A 15,419-nucleotide genomic window follows, 5' to 3' on the forward strand; every position below is an offset into this window, starting at 1 on the left:
ACACACACACCTCACACCACACACACACCTCTCACACCACACACACCTCACACCTCACACACACCTCACACCACACACACACCTCACATCTCACACCACACACACACCTCACACCACACACACACCTCACACCACGCACACACCTCACACCACACATACACACACACCTCACACCACAGTGTGCCACTACCAAAGGGTTCTATGACAAGCAAGCTTGGGAACTGTAGCCTATAACATCCCTGGCTTGACGGTTCCCAAAACTGGTTAGCCTTTAAAGGCTCTGGGAAATCCTGCAAGAAAGACGCTGTTTAACTTGGTATTTCTCAAGCTTATTTGATGGTGTTCTTTTTCTGGATAACACCCTTGAATCTATTAGGAATACATTTGCCTGTTGGTACCAGAGACCCAATTTTAATGACCTAAACAAATTAGTGGTGTCTAATACTCTTCCATATCTGGAGGTCGGTGGCCCAGGGTTGGTGTAATGGCTCCACCATGTCCTCAGTATCCCAGGTTCCTTCGCTGTCTGCTGGCTTCATCCTCAGCCCTGCTCTCTGCAGGGTCACCTCGTGGTCCAAGATGGCTGCTGAGCTCCACTGTGTCTACATTCCAGGCAGGAATAAAGGTGGGGGACACATGCATGCTCTTTGTCTCCCTATGACAGAACTTCCCCAGGGCTTCCACACAATGATTCAGATCTCATTGTCACTCCTGGCTGCAAGGGAAGCTGGGACATGTAGTGGTCTTTTGGGAGGCCACATTGCCCCCAGAACAGAGTATGTGTTCTGTTACCATAGAGAGAGGGGGAAATGAGTAGTAGGTTGACAAGTGCGGTCTCGGTCACTGCTTCTTGGTGTTACTGTGTTCTAGGGACTGGTTGGAGTCAGGAAGAGATGTGCGCAGCCCCTACTTCCTGTCTATGTTTACTGGCTGTGGACCTTGGATAAGCTTCTTTACCTCTCTCAGCCTATATTCTGGTCTTTAAAATAGAGGTTCTCATGTGGACCAAAGGAGACAATGTGCAGGCGTTTTATAAACTATGAAATGCTACAGAAGTTTTCATTTATTCCTCAAAATAGCCTTGTGAGGCAGACGGGCCATACTTCCCTCCCCATTTCACAGAAGAAACTGAAGCTCAGAGATGTGAATTGACTTCTATAATGATGCAGCCTTAGCCTGGTCTTGTTCACGGACGGAACCTTGACACCGGCCTGAGTCTCAGCCCTGACCTTGCTTATAGATGGAGACCTGATCCTAGCATTAGTTCAAGTTCTGATCTTAGCCTGAACCTTAATGCTGGTTATAGACTGAGCCTTAATCCCCACCTAAGTCTAAGCCCTGATCTTCACCTCTGAACCCTAATCAATAGAGGGGCCCTCTTGAACCATTCCGTAGTCCCCAGAGATGTGCACTGGGCTCCATAGGGGGGAGTAGGGATGAGGCTGATCCCCAAGCCCAGAGCTCTAACATTCCAGTGGACCGGGCTTTCTGTCATGTCATGGCTCATCCAGATCTTGCAAATTAGGGGAGAGAACAAACCAAGCCTGTGGGCCGTGGTGGGGAGAAGAGAACGGGTGTCCAGAGAAATAGGAGAAGCACACAGCCTGCTTCCCCCTAGTAATTTCCCCAGCCCAGACAGCTGTAATGGGGAAGGGATTGAAATTTAAATCAGAGCCCAGCCTAACCTCTCTGCCTGCCTGCCCCCCGCTACAACTGCTTCCTGTAATCTCAGGCTAGCTATCTCCTCCCGGGGAGAACGACAGACCGACTCGGGGAAAGTGATAAATTTTCAATTTTATTTTAAAATATACCAGATGGGAGATTTTATTGGAGCCATAAATATGTCAAGAGCAATGTTGGTGTGTGATGGGCAATGGCCCCTCCTTGGGGCCTCTCTCCCTATTTAGAAATTCCATCAGATTCTTAATAAGAGGCTCCAGTTGGACTGCAGCAAAATAGTCTCTATATTAAAGCAATTGAATTTCCATTTGCCAGACATCTTGTGCTTTAAGCTTCCAGGTTCCAGGGGTGTGGGGTTGCTAAGCCGATTCTAAATGAACCTAAACTAATAACTGTGCACAGCACGCTGGGGGCTGTGAAAGGCGGGGGAGGGAGGGCTGGGGGGGGCAGGGGAGGGAGGAGAGGACAGCAATCACAGACAGGGAGGGGAAGGGCGCGGGTGGGACCACCCTCACCTCTCCTGCTCCAGGGCCAGCCTGGGATGAAGATCCCCCAAACAACTGAAGAGACGGCTCCCTCCATTCACAAAGGAGAAACTGAGGCCCCGTAAGAGGGGTGATGTGGCTGAACACTGGCCCCTCTTCTCCTACAATTGCTTTCTTTGCTGTCTTGATTGATTTGATATTATGCTGGCCTTTGTGGGAGGCCAGCTGCTGTCGCCTGGGGTTTGTTGAGGGTGGGGCTGGGAGGAAGGCTGGTCCTTGCCCCCAAGACTCTCCCCGGCACAGGGACTCTCACCTTTGGAAGGCTGTGCTCCTGCCTGGGTATTTTCATTTGCTCTTGTCCGTGCCATTCCCCTTGCCCCCAGCAGGCCTCACCTCTGTTAAGTCGTTCCTTGCTCCCGCAGAGACCATAGCCTTTCACTCAGCCTCAAGCACCTGGCTCAGATCACAGACTCAAGGACATTAGAGGTCAGAGGATCCAAAACTGGGGAAACTGAGGCCCAGAGAGGGCACAGGGAGTACAATTCTGCTAGAACCGTCTAGGGTGATGCCTACCTACAACGTATCTACTCACCCCAACTTGAGACAGGTCTAGGGGACACCTGCCCAGCTTGACACAGGCCCAGACAATGCCCCGGTGGTGAGGGATGGAGCACCCCCTGACACACATGTCTTCACACACCCAGAGGGCAGTGACCTGCTTAAGATCACACAGCAAAGATACAGCAGAGGTGAGGCTCTGACCTATGTCTTCCAAGGCTCCATTCCTAGTCCCTAAACAAATAAACGTTACCCTTACTCTTCTTTGAGATGTACTGCATCCATTCATTTGTCCATTCATTTAATCCACAGATATTTGTTGAGCACCTACATTGTTTTTAGGCACTGTTCTAAGTGCTAGGGGGAGGGAGGGCAGGATTTGATGTTGAACAAAATAAAATTCCCTGTCCTTCAAGAGCTCATATTCTAATGGAGGAGAAAGAGAAAACAACATTAAAAAGTCAATGACAAAGTTCCAGAGGTAATAAACCTGTGGAGTGGGACAGAGCAGGGTCAGGAGGATGGGGAGGGCCGGGAGGAAGCAGTCTGAAGTTGAGTGGTCAGGGCGGGCCGTGGTGAGAAAGTACAAATCAAGAGCAGGGACTCCAGGGAGCTGAAGAAGTCAGCCAACCATGTGGACCCTGGGGAAGGAGCATAGTATTGAAGTGTTGCCAATGCAAAGGCCCTGAGGTCACAGTGGACCTGGTATGCTTGAGTAGAGCAGGGAGGCTGTAGAACAGAGCGAGCAGGGGAAGAGTGGGAGGTGATGAGGTGGGAAAGGTGATGGAGAGAGAGGAACTCATCATGTAGACCATGGTATTAAATTTGTCATGGGAAGGCGGACCTCTATGGGTTAATCTGAAGATCCCACAAATGACGAAGTTGTGGGGTCATCCCAGTCACATGTGAGAGCCACTTGGGACCAGAGTGGGAGTGAGGACATCTAGCAAAATCAGCTGTGAGACATGACTTCTCATCTCCCCGGGGGAATCCCTTCCCTTGCTGCCCCTTGCTCCTGCTCTGCTTGGAATGTGTCCCCAGGGAAGCGAGGGCAGGGTGGGGTGACAGAGGAAAGTCAGGGCCTCTTTGTGGAGCCTTCCCAGCCCGGGAGAGGCTGGCTGCAAGTCTGAGGGCCTTGCAGCTGCCAGGACCTATAAGAGCACTAAAAACCACAGGGGGGCAGACAGAAGGATCTGGAGGCCCATTGAATCCCACTATGGAAACCTGTCGCTAGGTTTGTTTGGGATTTAATAAAGGGCCTGAAGCCCAGCTGCAGCGCCTTACCCACTTTCCACGCCACCCCCTCACTGCCGCCTTCTGCTTATCTGACCCTATCTGACCCACCAGCTCCCGGGCACCTGGCCTGAGCGAATGCGGGCCTGGGGGGAGGCCTTATTTGTGGCCACAGGGCAACTCAAGGTCAAAGCCCCACAGTTCTGAGGCCCAGCTCAGGCTACCCTGGTACTCCATGGACAGAAGCAGCTTTCTGTGTCCATCACTGTGGGGCTAGCTAGCCACAGCCTAGAAGGGACTGCTCCCTGCAGCCCCAGCAAGGCGCCATAAGCAGGGCACAAGCCTTGCAGGGGAGGCTGAAGCCAGTGAGTTCTGGGCTTGAGTGTCTCCTCCTTTGCTTACTAGCTGTGTGACCCTGGAGAAGTGTCTTGACATTCCTGAGCGCACACACACACACCCCCTGTTCTTTCATTCCTAACTTGAGCATGATGAGACTTCTCTCTCGGCATTGCTGTGAGGATGTCAGGGAAAGCCTTGTTCCCTCCCGGGGAGCAGCCCAGGCAGCTGCAGGGGCTTCTGGAGCCAGAGTCTCTGGGCTCCCACCCTAGCCCTGCCACTCACTGGCTGTGTGGCTGTGGGTAAGTTATTTGACCTCTCTGTGCTTCATTTTCCCAGCTGCAGCATGGGATTAATAACAGCCCTTCTTCACAGGGCTGCTGTGAAGATGAAAAGAGTTCATTTACTGAAAGCATTTAGGCTACCACCTGGCGCAGGCTGTTAACCCCAACCACAGCATAACTCCAGGGGGGCGCCCCGTACTGCACCCCCCCCCGACTGTTTTGTTCTCCTCTCACTGCCCTCCCTGGAGGTGGGGTGGATGGCTGGGGCGCGGAGACGGGGTTGCGGCTGGGCAGCCCCCGGGACTGGGTCCCCAGGGCAGACCCTGGCAGGCCCGTCCCTGAACTGAGACTGTCCCAGTAGCCATCGATCGCAGAGCCGTGGAGGTGGTGAACCAGACGGCGCTTTTAACAGCTTTTTAATGTGATGGAGCTCACTGGGCTTGGAGAGCGGAGGCACAGCAGGGGAGGCCCGGGAAGCTTTCAAGGTCAGCTGGCGTCGGCCTGAGCTTGAAGCCTGTCCCCTCCTGGGGAACAACCCAGCCTGGTGCCAGGAGCGCAAGCCCAGGGGTTTCTGGGACTGGGACCTGGGAGTTGCTCAGTTGTCAAGGAGGCCTTGGGGGCCCGAGCTGAGGACAAGTACTTAAAAAAAACAGCCATGAGGGTTAAATGGATCAAAGAGGCAGGTGGCCAGGACTAGGAGCAAAGCCCAGCCAGGGACAGGAGCAGCGGAGACCTTCCTCCCCAGTGCTGTGTTGGTTTCCTCTTCCTCCCGGAGCAAAGAGCCTGGGAAGAGAAAGGACTTCCCCTTCATCTCCCCTCCTTCTCACAGGCCCCTCAGCAGGACACCGCTACTTCCTTTGTCCTACAGATTAATAAAAATCAGGGTCGGCTCCCTGAGAGATGGCTCAATTATCAGCTCCCCTCGCAGAGAGCCGGGCTAGCCTGGCAGCAGAAATCCGGCCCTGTGATGTGGAGCCACCACCAGCGCTCCCCCCCCCCCCCCCGCCGCCAGCACAGTGCCTCCACACTCCCTAGAGCAGGTGAGAATCCTCCAGGGCAGGCTTAGCACTGTCACCGTGCTCCCTGGGGCCCGAAGCAGGCCTGTCAAGGCCAGACCTCAGCCTCTCCCCAGCTGGACTCTCTTGTTGGCCATTGGCCTCAGCTCCCATGTGTGTGCTGAGCACTTCACAGCTCACTCACACTGCTCCCATGATGCTCTGGAAGGTAGGGACGGTCCTAAGTCCGTTTACAGACAAGGAAACTGAGGCATGGGAGAGAGGAGCTGGAATTCAAATCCAAGGGCTGGTTCCCAGACCGGAGCCCACTGGAGCCTATCTGCCAGAGAGGAATGTGTAGACCTCTCAGCAGTGGGTCAGGTTCCCAGCAACCAGCTGGGCTCTCCAGCAGCCAGGCCACCAAGGGCACCCAAGGGAGAACAAGAGCAGGGGCGGCTCCCTCCCAACCCCCTTCTGCCCAGAGCCTGGGCGACAGGCCAGGGCACAGTGGGGAAGCAGGGCCAGGCCCCTTCCAGAACAAGTCATGGGAAACTCAGGGCTTCAGGCGTCCCTGGGTGTCCACCCCTCCCCAGCGAAGCCCAAAGGGATGAGGGGATCTCCAGCCCCGTGCACAGCTGCCTGAGCTGGGAACCAGGCTGTTTCATTTCAGTCCCTGCCCTGCTGTGGGCTAGGAGGGGGCTTGGACCAGTTCCTGCCCATCTCTGCCCTTAATTTCCCCACCTCTGAAGTAGGAGAAGACCCCTCCGGCTCCCATGCTGGAGGAGGGGGCCGTCTACTCACTCTAACCCGGCCCAGGTGACACAGAGGCTGCAGAAGCTGAGCCCACGGTCCACAGTGTGGGAATCCTGGGACTAGGGTCTTGGCGGTGGCTGTGAGCTGTCGGCAGAACCCAAACTTTCCCACAGAAGCAGCTCAGCCCCCAGAGCAGGCCCCACAGTTCCCACTGCAGAACTTCCAAGTGGAAACCACAGTGCGTGCAGAAGCCAGGCAGAAAATAAACAGAAAGCGATGTCCCTAGGACCTTGGGGCCCTGGGCCCAGCCCTGAGGCAGCCCCATGGAAGGCAGCTATGACCAGAGCAGATTCCTGCCGAGCCTATCTGGACTGGCCTGGCCTGGGGCCCTGAGTGGGGTGGGGAAGGAAGCTGGGGCTCCTGCTAAGGGCCAAGGGGTTGGGGAGAGCACCAGGCGCTGGAAAGCAGGGCTGGGTGCCAAGAGATGGCGCTCTGGTCTGAGCCTCTGCTGACTCGCTGGCTGGGGCACCAAGCCTCACCGTCCCCATCTGAACAACCCACACAGCACATCTGCTGCTTTCTCAGGCCCTTCCCAAGTGCTGGGAGGGTGACCTAGAAGATGGCACAAAAAGGGAGAAGAAAGGGGGCAACCCCAGGGGCTCTATCAGAAGGGCCCTGCTCTGGCTGTTTTGGCCAGACCTCCCCACCACATACCGTTTACAGATGAGGAGACCTTAGCCAGGCCCGCCGCACAGGCACAGGAGCTGGGCTCTAAGCTCTGCCTCCAAGACCCTGAGCCCAGGGCCCTTAAGAAGGAGACTCAGGCAGGCCGTGGCAAAGCCAGACTAGGGGCAGGGAGGGCAAGGGGGTGGGCAGGATGTCCCCACCCTCTCCTCCCCCTCTCCCCAGCTTTTTATCATAGTGCCTGGCCTGGCCTCTGGCTTGGGGCCCCTGTCAGGTGGAGGGGGAGGCGAAGCAGGACAGGGAAGCAGCTGATCTGCAGGACTTGATCCCCTGGGGCAGTGAGCAGAGTGGGTGGGGCAGGCCTCCTTCCCCCTTCCCCGCTCCCGCACCGCTGACATGGGCCCAGGGCCTCCAAGGGGCATACCAGGGACCGCCTTCTGAGTGGCACAGTCCCAGCAAGTGTCCCTCAAGTGGACAACAATGTTCTCGTCTCTCAGTCAGCCTGTCTCAGAGGACACTCATTCCCCCTTGACTACGGGGAAGACCGGACTTGCCCATTTCGCAGAGCTTGTGAGTGAAGCCCAAGGTTCAGACTCTGGCTTTCTGACTCCAAGTTCAGGAGTCAAAATGTCTCCCCTGACCTGCCCCCCTTAGCCCAGCCTCTCAGAGAGGGAAGCACGGCCCTCTTCAGACAGCTTCGGGGTGTGTCTGCTTCGGCGCCCAGCTCGGGCCCAGCAGGCACGGAGAATGAGCTCACCTGGCTGTCTTCCCTCTCTCCTGCGGCCAACCTCGGTGTTAGCCCCCATCCACACGGCCCTCCTCTCCCTCTCCAGCCCCCTCGCAGGGTCCTCCACCCAAGCGGCTGTGTTTCCCGATGAACGCCAAGTGTCTCTACCCTAAAGTCACAGAGCGGGTTCCCTGCCACCGGCACTGTGCTAAAGCCAGGCTGCAATCTGAGAAGCCCGGTGAGGGCCTCTGCCTCACAGAGACTCCCCTTCCACCCAGGACGCAAAGCCACACTTGCTGGGCCCCAAGGCTCTTGGCCTCTCTGCCTGTGGTCTCCTTTGGCACAGGGCTTGGACACACATCCCTGAAACTGCTTAAGGGCCACCCATACCCCACCCAGACCCAGACTACCCCCACCCCCGCCCCGCCCAGGTGGCTCTCCTGAGGGCCTGCAAAAGCCATCTGACTTCTCCCCTAGAAAAAGGCCCTCATGCAAAAAGATTTCTGTCGACAGTCTGGATGGCCCATGACACAGGCCCACCACACCTGTCACAATCCCTCATTTGGGATCTACTGATAACTACCCTCACCCACCCACCATCCCTGTCCAGATGCAAAAGGCTCTTGGGAAAGTTCTCACCTCAGCCTCCCCTCCCTCATCAGGACCCACTTCCGGGGCTGGGACAGGAGGAAGAGGCATGGCAGAGAGTAATAGGACCTGGGCCCTGCCGCTAGCCTGGCTGGAGCGATCGGTGACTGAGCCCTGGACCAGGAGGCTGGGTTCTGGTCTCAGCTCTGCCGCTGACTTGCTTTGTGACAGTGGGCAAGATGCCTGCTCTGTTTGAGCCTCAGGCTCTTGTCTGGGAAATGGTAGTGTGAACCGGTCCTCCTTGGGTTTTAGGATCTCTGTGAGACCCCTCCGGCCCCCCTACCTGGGCTCAGATCTCTTCAGGGCATCTCTTCCCGCCCACCTCTGCCCTCCTTCCTCAGAGGCACTCCTTCTTGGGCCCGTCCATGGCCCACATACCCCCCTCTCTAGGGAGGCTGCCACCAGCAGCTCTTATTTCCAGCCACAGCCCCTGCCACCCACGACTCAGGGCCTACGGCAGCCCACGTGGCCTTGTGGACACACGGAAGCATGGCCACACAGCCACAGAACTGAGCACAGAGTCCTTCTCCCTGCTGAGCAGGCTAAAGCCTTAATCCCCTTACACAAAGCCCGCTGAATCCTTCCTGGGGGGAAGGCGGTGGGGGCACAAATTGGCTTATTCTACTGATCCAGAGAGAGGCTTGCTCCCATGAGGACCAGCAGATCCATCCCTGCGTGCGGCTGCCAGTGTGCTCTTGCCAACACACCGGCTTGCTGCCCCTCCCCCAGTGCCTGGGCCTCCAGGGGTCCTTGTACTGTCAGGGATATGGAGACTCCCCAGGGGCCTTCCCCCCCTCCCCCGCCCCCGCTCCTTCCAGGAGAATTGTTGTGAGCAGACAGGGCTGGGATGCCAAGTTCCTAAATAGACCTGATGTGTTAGCCCAGGGATGGAGTGTCTGGTGTGAACTGCTAAGCAAGGCACAGAGGGGACGAGAAATTATATACAACTGGGAAAACAGTGAAATGGGGTAAGTTTCTCTGCATTCCCTTCACCCACTTTCCACAGCCCTATTCATGGACTCTCCTGGCCAGAAGGAAAAATATTTATTTATTTATTTAAGATTTTATTTAGTTGTCAGAGAGAGAGGGCACAGCAGGGGGAGCGGCAGGCAGAGAGAGAAGGAGAAGCAGCCTCACCAAGCAAGAAGCCCATGCGGGGCTTGATCCCAGGACCCTGAGATCATGACCCGAGCCGAAGGCAGACGCTTAATCTACTGAGCCACCCAGGAGCCCCCAGAAGAAAAAAATATTAGTAAACTCCCTTCCAATAAAATTTCAGACCAGCTGGAGCTCAGGTAGCCTCAAAAGAAGAGACAGCTAATGGTGGAAACTCAGACATTTTTAGAAGAGATCATTTGGATCAGGAAGCTTTTCTGGTATTCTTAAAAGCCCACGGTTATATGTCCACCCCTGTATGTGAGTGAGGTCAGGGGCAGAGTTATCTCCAGAGGGAGACAGGTGGTACCATGAAAACACAGGTCCCCACAAAGACTTACACAGGCATACCCATAGGTGCCCTATTCATAATAACCAAAAGCTAGAAACACCCCTGAATTCCATCAACAGGTGACCAGATAAACTGGTACAATGAAATACTCCTCAGCCATCAAAAGGAACGAACTGCTAAGACATGCAGCTACATGAAGGAATCTCAAAGTAATCATGCTGAGTGAAAGTAGACAGACAAAAAAAAAAAAAAAAAGGTCCATAATGGAATGATTCCATCTATGTGAAAATCCAGAACAAGCAAAACTAATCGTGGTGATAGAAATCAGAGCAGCGTTCGGTGCCTCAGGGTAGGAGCGGGGGATGACGGGAAGGAGGTCTGAGAGATGGGTTCCCACCTTGGTGTGGGCGGTGGGTTTTGGCACAATTGCCAAAACCTATCAAACTGTACACTTCAGGCTTTATGTAAAGTGTACTTCAGTAAATAAGTATGTAAATAATAATACAAACACGACAAATGGTATCATTCAGTCAGTTACTTAAATCTTTATTTTTAAATAATTGTAAATTTATAGAAAAGTTTCAAGACCAGCACAAAGAACTCCCATTTATCCTTCACACCATTTACCAACAATTAACAGTTTACTACATCTGTTTTACTATTCTCTTCAGCTCCCACTCTCTGTATGTTTGTATAAATATATGTAATGTTTTTATATAGTTATATACATACGGGTTTCTTTTTTCTGAGCCATTTGAGAGTAACCTGGTTGCTTTCATTTAACATAATTATCTTGGATTTTTTTTTTTAAAGTAATCTCTACACCCAACATGGGGCTTGAACTCATGATTCCCAGATCAAGAGTCGAATGCTCTATCAACTGAGCCAGCCAGGCGCCCCTCAGCATAATTATCTGGGATTCATCTATTTAGTTGTATGTATCAGTAGTTCATTCTTTTATACGGCTGAGTAGTATTTCATTGTAGCGACATACCACCGTTCATCCTGTCCCCATGTTGGGGTTGTTTCTAGTTTTGGGTTGTTATGAATTAGCCTGTTATGCATATTACCCCAAAATATTTCAGTGTGTATTTCCCAAGAACGAGGATAAATTTTTTTGTTTCTGCTACCAAAATTGAGATGTTAACATTGATTAAATATTATTATCTAATCTATAGACCTTCTTATTCAAATTTTGTCAATGGTGCCAACAATATCCTTTATTGAAAAACTTTTCTTTTTCCTGGTCCAGGATTTGATCTAAGATCACAAGTTGGCTTGGGTCGTCATGTTTCCGTATCTCATTTGATCTGGAGTCGCTCCTCAGCCTTTGTCTTTCATGAGCTTGACTTTTAAAAAGACAGGCTGGTTGTTTCAATGAATATTCTTTGGTTTAGGATTGTCTGATGTTTCTTCATGATTAGATTCAGGTTATTGATTTTTGGCAGGATTATCACAGAAGTGACATTGAGTCCTTGGTGTATCATCTCAGGAGTATATGCTGCCTCTTTGTCTATTACTAGTGATACTCACTTGGATCGTGGTGAAGGTGGAGTCTACCACTCTTGTGACTGTTTCCCACTTGTATTAATAAGTACTTGGGGGGAGTCACCTGAGATTATATAAATATCCTGTTCTCCATCAAACTTTTTACCCACTAATTGTCATACCCATTGATGATTCTTGCCTAAATCAGTTATTACTATGATGGTGGCCAAATGTAATTTTCAAACCCCATAATTCCCTAACTAATAAATAAGGTATTTATTAGTTTCAATTCCACCATAAAGAAGAGCTTTTTCTCTCCCCCCATGTAGTTATTTGTGCTCATTATATTATATCTGTGTGGACTCACGGATTTTTTTTTTTTATGCAATGGGTTATAATCCATTTCTATCATTATTTATTTTGGTGCTTAAATTGCCCCAAATCTGGCCAGTGGGAGCCCCTTCAAGTTACCTCTGTGTCCTTTTGACATTTTCCCATCATTCCTTAGGCATTTGCTTACTTTCAGACTCATCATGTACTTGTCCTGGGATCAGTCAATTTTGCCAAGAAGCCCTTGTTTAGTTTAGCAGAAAATACTCTGGAAGTTAGAATACCCATAACCATATCTATGTTTATTTAAAAACCCATCACCTCTAACTCCTGTCCAATACCTAAAGGTGCATTCTTGTCTTCCCATTGCTATATTTGTAATTCAGTTCTCCAACTGTCAGAAACCTGGATCCATGATTTTCATCATATTTGCTCATTTGCTTGAACCTAGAATGCACAGAAAGTCATTTCAGAATTGCAAATCCATACCACTGCGAAAATCAAAACTGCTGACTAGACTATGAGATTTTCGTAGCCCTTTTCCCACCTTCACCTGGATGTCTATAGCCAAGATACTGTGTTCAAAACTTCCTTCTTTCCCCTTTTCATGTCGTTATGTTATTCCTTTGAAATACAGTCAGGTTTTGTTTATTTCTGTTTGTATTCCATTTAGGGATTCCATTTTAGGGATTTCCATCATATCTTATTATTGTTGTTATTATTTGAGTATAGAAAGCATTACCATGGTTCCAGGGGCGCCTGGGTGGCTCAGTCAGTTAAGCGTCCAACTCTTGATTTTGGTTCAGGTCATGATCTCATGGTGGTGAGATCGAGCCCTGAGTCAGGCTCCATGCTTAGCATGGAGCCTGCTTAAGATCGTCTCTCCCTCTCCTTCTGCCCCTCCACCTCTCTCCCCCACTCTAAAAACAAAACAAAACCAAAAACCTAGTTCCAAGAGTTCATACTATAGAACAAAGTTATACTCAGAGAAATAGTCCCCTCCTTCCCACCCCATTTCCATCCAACTTCTGTGGGTGACTGATGCCATCAGTTTCTTTCCCGAGTTTCTTTTTGCAAAGCTTTCCCGTAAATTTCCTCATTTCCCTCTCTTTCTTACACAAAAAGTAGCATGCTATAGATATGGTTTTGCACTTTGATTTTTCACCTAAGAATACATTCTGCAACCACTCTATCAGTTCATAGAAATTGTCCTCATTTTTTTAAGTTTACATTTTTACTGACAAATAATATACACGGAAAATGGGGTTAGAAATTAGGGATTTCTGGGGAGCTAGTTACATGAAGGTGTTAAACTAATTAGTTTTGCCTGGTTTGAATACTATATATAGTGGATTCATTTAATATACACTCTTTGGTGGATGCTGCTTTTGCTCAACATTATGTTTGTGCCACTTATTCCTGTGGTTGTGTGTAGTTATAGTTTGATCATTCGTATTGCTATTTAGTATTCTGTTGTATAAACATATCACAATATTTTTATCCATTATATTATTGATGGGCATTTGGGTATTTCCAGGTTTTTGGCTTTATGGATAGTGCCACTATGAATGTTCTGGTACCTAAGAGCGGATTTGCTGGGTTATAGGGTTTGTGTATGTTCGGCTCTAGTATATATGTTACATAACTTTCGCAAGTGTTACTACACCAATGCACATTCTCACCAGTCTTGTATAAAAGTTTTAGTTGCTCACTGACACTGGATTCTGTTTTGATTTTTTATTACATCCTCACCAACATTCGATTTTCTTGTTTGTCTTATTTCTTTCAGCCATGCTGGTGTGTGTGTGTGTGTGTGTGTGTGTGTGTGTGTGTGTGTGTGTGGTGGTAGAATTTTAATCTGTATTTCCTTGATGAGCAAATAGCATTTTTCCCAGCATCACCACAAAATTGGCCCCATTCTGAGAAGCAGCCTGGTGTGATAAAGGGACTCTGGCCTTGGAATGAGAAGACGTGGCTCTGCCCACCCTGATTGGCTGAGTTGTGTGACTTTGACTGAGCTAAGCCTCAATTTTCTCCTCTGGACAATGGGACTAAAGCCCCCTGTCCTGCTTTTGCAGCAGGCACACAGTGGCATAGGAAGTGCTAGAGCCCCCAGGCCTCTTTCTGCCAAACCTGTCTCCCTACCTCTTGGGCACGCGTCTGTACATAAGACGGGGTATCCTCACCCACATGCCAGTCTTCTCCCTGCCTCTGCCCCGCATCTCTTCCCTCCTTCAACAACATCTGAGGCTCCCTCCACCAGAAGCTTTCCCTGACCGCCTCCATCTTTCTTCTCTATCACCGAGGCAAAGCCTGGACAAGAAAGCCATGGATGGGCCCAGGAGAACGGTCATGGGCATTTGGCTTCCTCCGTTGCTGTGTGATCGGAGGCTGGGTTCTAGAAGGAAGTGGGTGGAGGCATCGCCTGCAGCATCTCTGGGGCACTTTGCAAGCTGCTGTTGCAGGGCTCTTTTGGGCAGTGCCGGATGAGGTCATCCAAGCAGCTCAGCAGATGGGAGATAGACGAACTGTCTTTGTGTATTGAGAATGGCCAAAGGGAGGAGCAAACAGCCGCCAAGCTGCCTGTGCGCCAAGGATGAAAGCATAGTATCCTGGAGGGGAGCTCTGGAACTCCCCCCGGGATCCCATGGGAACAGTGCAGCCTCGCTTTTCCATCCTTCGGTACTGCTCCGATCTGGGCAAGGCTTGGGTTTAGAAGCCCAGCTCTTGTTCTCTCCAAGGAGACATTGAGCCGTGGCCCTGTGCAGGCCACACTGGACGAGGCTCTACGGCGAGTGTCCTGGAGATGGCTCAGGCGTGGACCCTGCCACCAGATGCCTGGAGCCTATGGGGAAACACAGACGCAAACGACTGCAAAGTGTATTCCGGGAGAGGCCCAGATGGCTTCTAACAAGAAGGCTGATGAGTAATGGGGATAAGCCAAGGGTGAGGGAGGGTGTTCCAGACCCAGGTTACGGCCTGGGCACAGACACAGAGCAGAGGGCCTGGGGCAGATTCATGGCATGAATGATGACGGCCGAAGGGGCTAGATCACTAAGGGCCTTGAGAGCCTGGCTGACGAGGTGGGATTTTATCCCATGGGTAATGGCTGGTGAGCCACTGGTGCTTTTGAGAGAGGTTGGGATAGGGGTGATATAGAATCAGAGTTGATCACAGATGCTCACCTGTGGAAGGCTGAGCCCACAGGGTCTCCCCGGCTGGCTTCTACCATTTGGACTCCCTTCTTTAGGGACCCGAAGACTTTTTCAGCTTCAAGAGCTTCCACCAAAGTAAAAACTCTGGATGCCAGTTCACACTGTGTTGGGACTAGGTGCTCAGCCCAAGATCCTGAGAAAGATCTGACTGCAGAGGGCAGGGCCAGACCATGTGTTTGTGAGGGGGGCGGAGGGATGGGGTGAAGGAAATATTTGCTAACCATCTACCAGTGCCAGACATTATGCTAAGTGTTCTATGTTCAACATCTCAGTTACTGTGTGTAACAACTCTTATTAGAAAGGCATTAGCCTCATTTTATAGATGAAGAAACTGAGTCTCAGGCAGGCTAAATTAGCCACATGGTACATGACTCTGTCCTCGAAGCCTGAGCCTGTTCTCACGGTCCAGGCTACAGGGTTAGAACTTTAGCAACAGAGGCTTGGGGCGGGCAGTGATTAGCTGCTGCAGCTACGTTTATACCACACCCTCGCTTCCGTCCCTCAGTCTGCAGAGCCCTCTGCAGCCAGAAGGGTCTTTAGAATGCAGTGTGGGGGC

The sequence above is a fragment of the Callorhinus ursinus genome, unplaced genomic scaffold, assembly GCF_003265705.2.
Source record: "Callorhinus ursinus isolate GAN/ISIS: 27379988/994484 unplaced genomic scaffold, GSC_fseal_2.0 scaffold25, whole genome shotgun sequence".
Classification (NCBI taxonomy): Eukaryota; Metazoa; Chordata; class Mammalia; order Carnivora; family Otariidae; genus Callorhinus; species Callorhinus ursinus.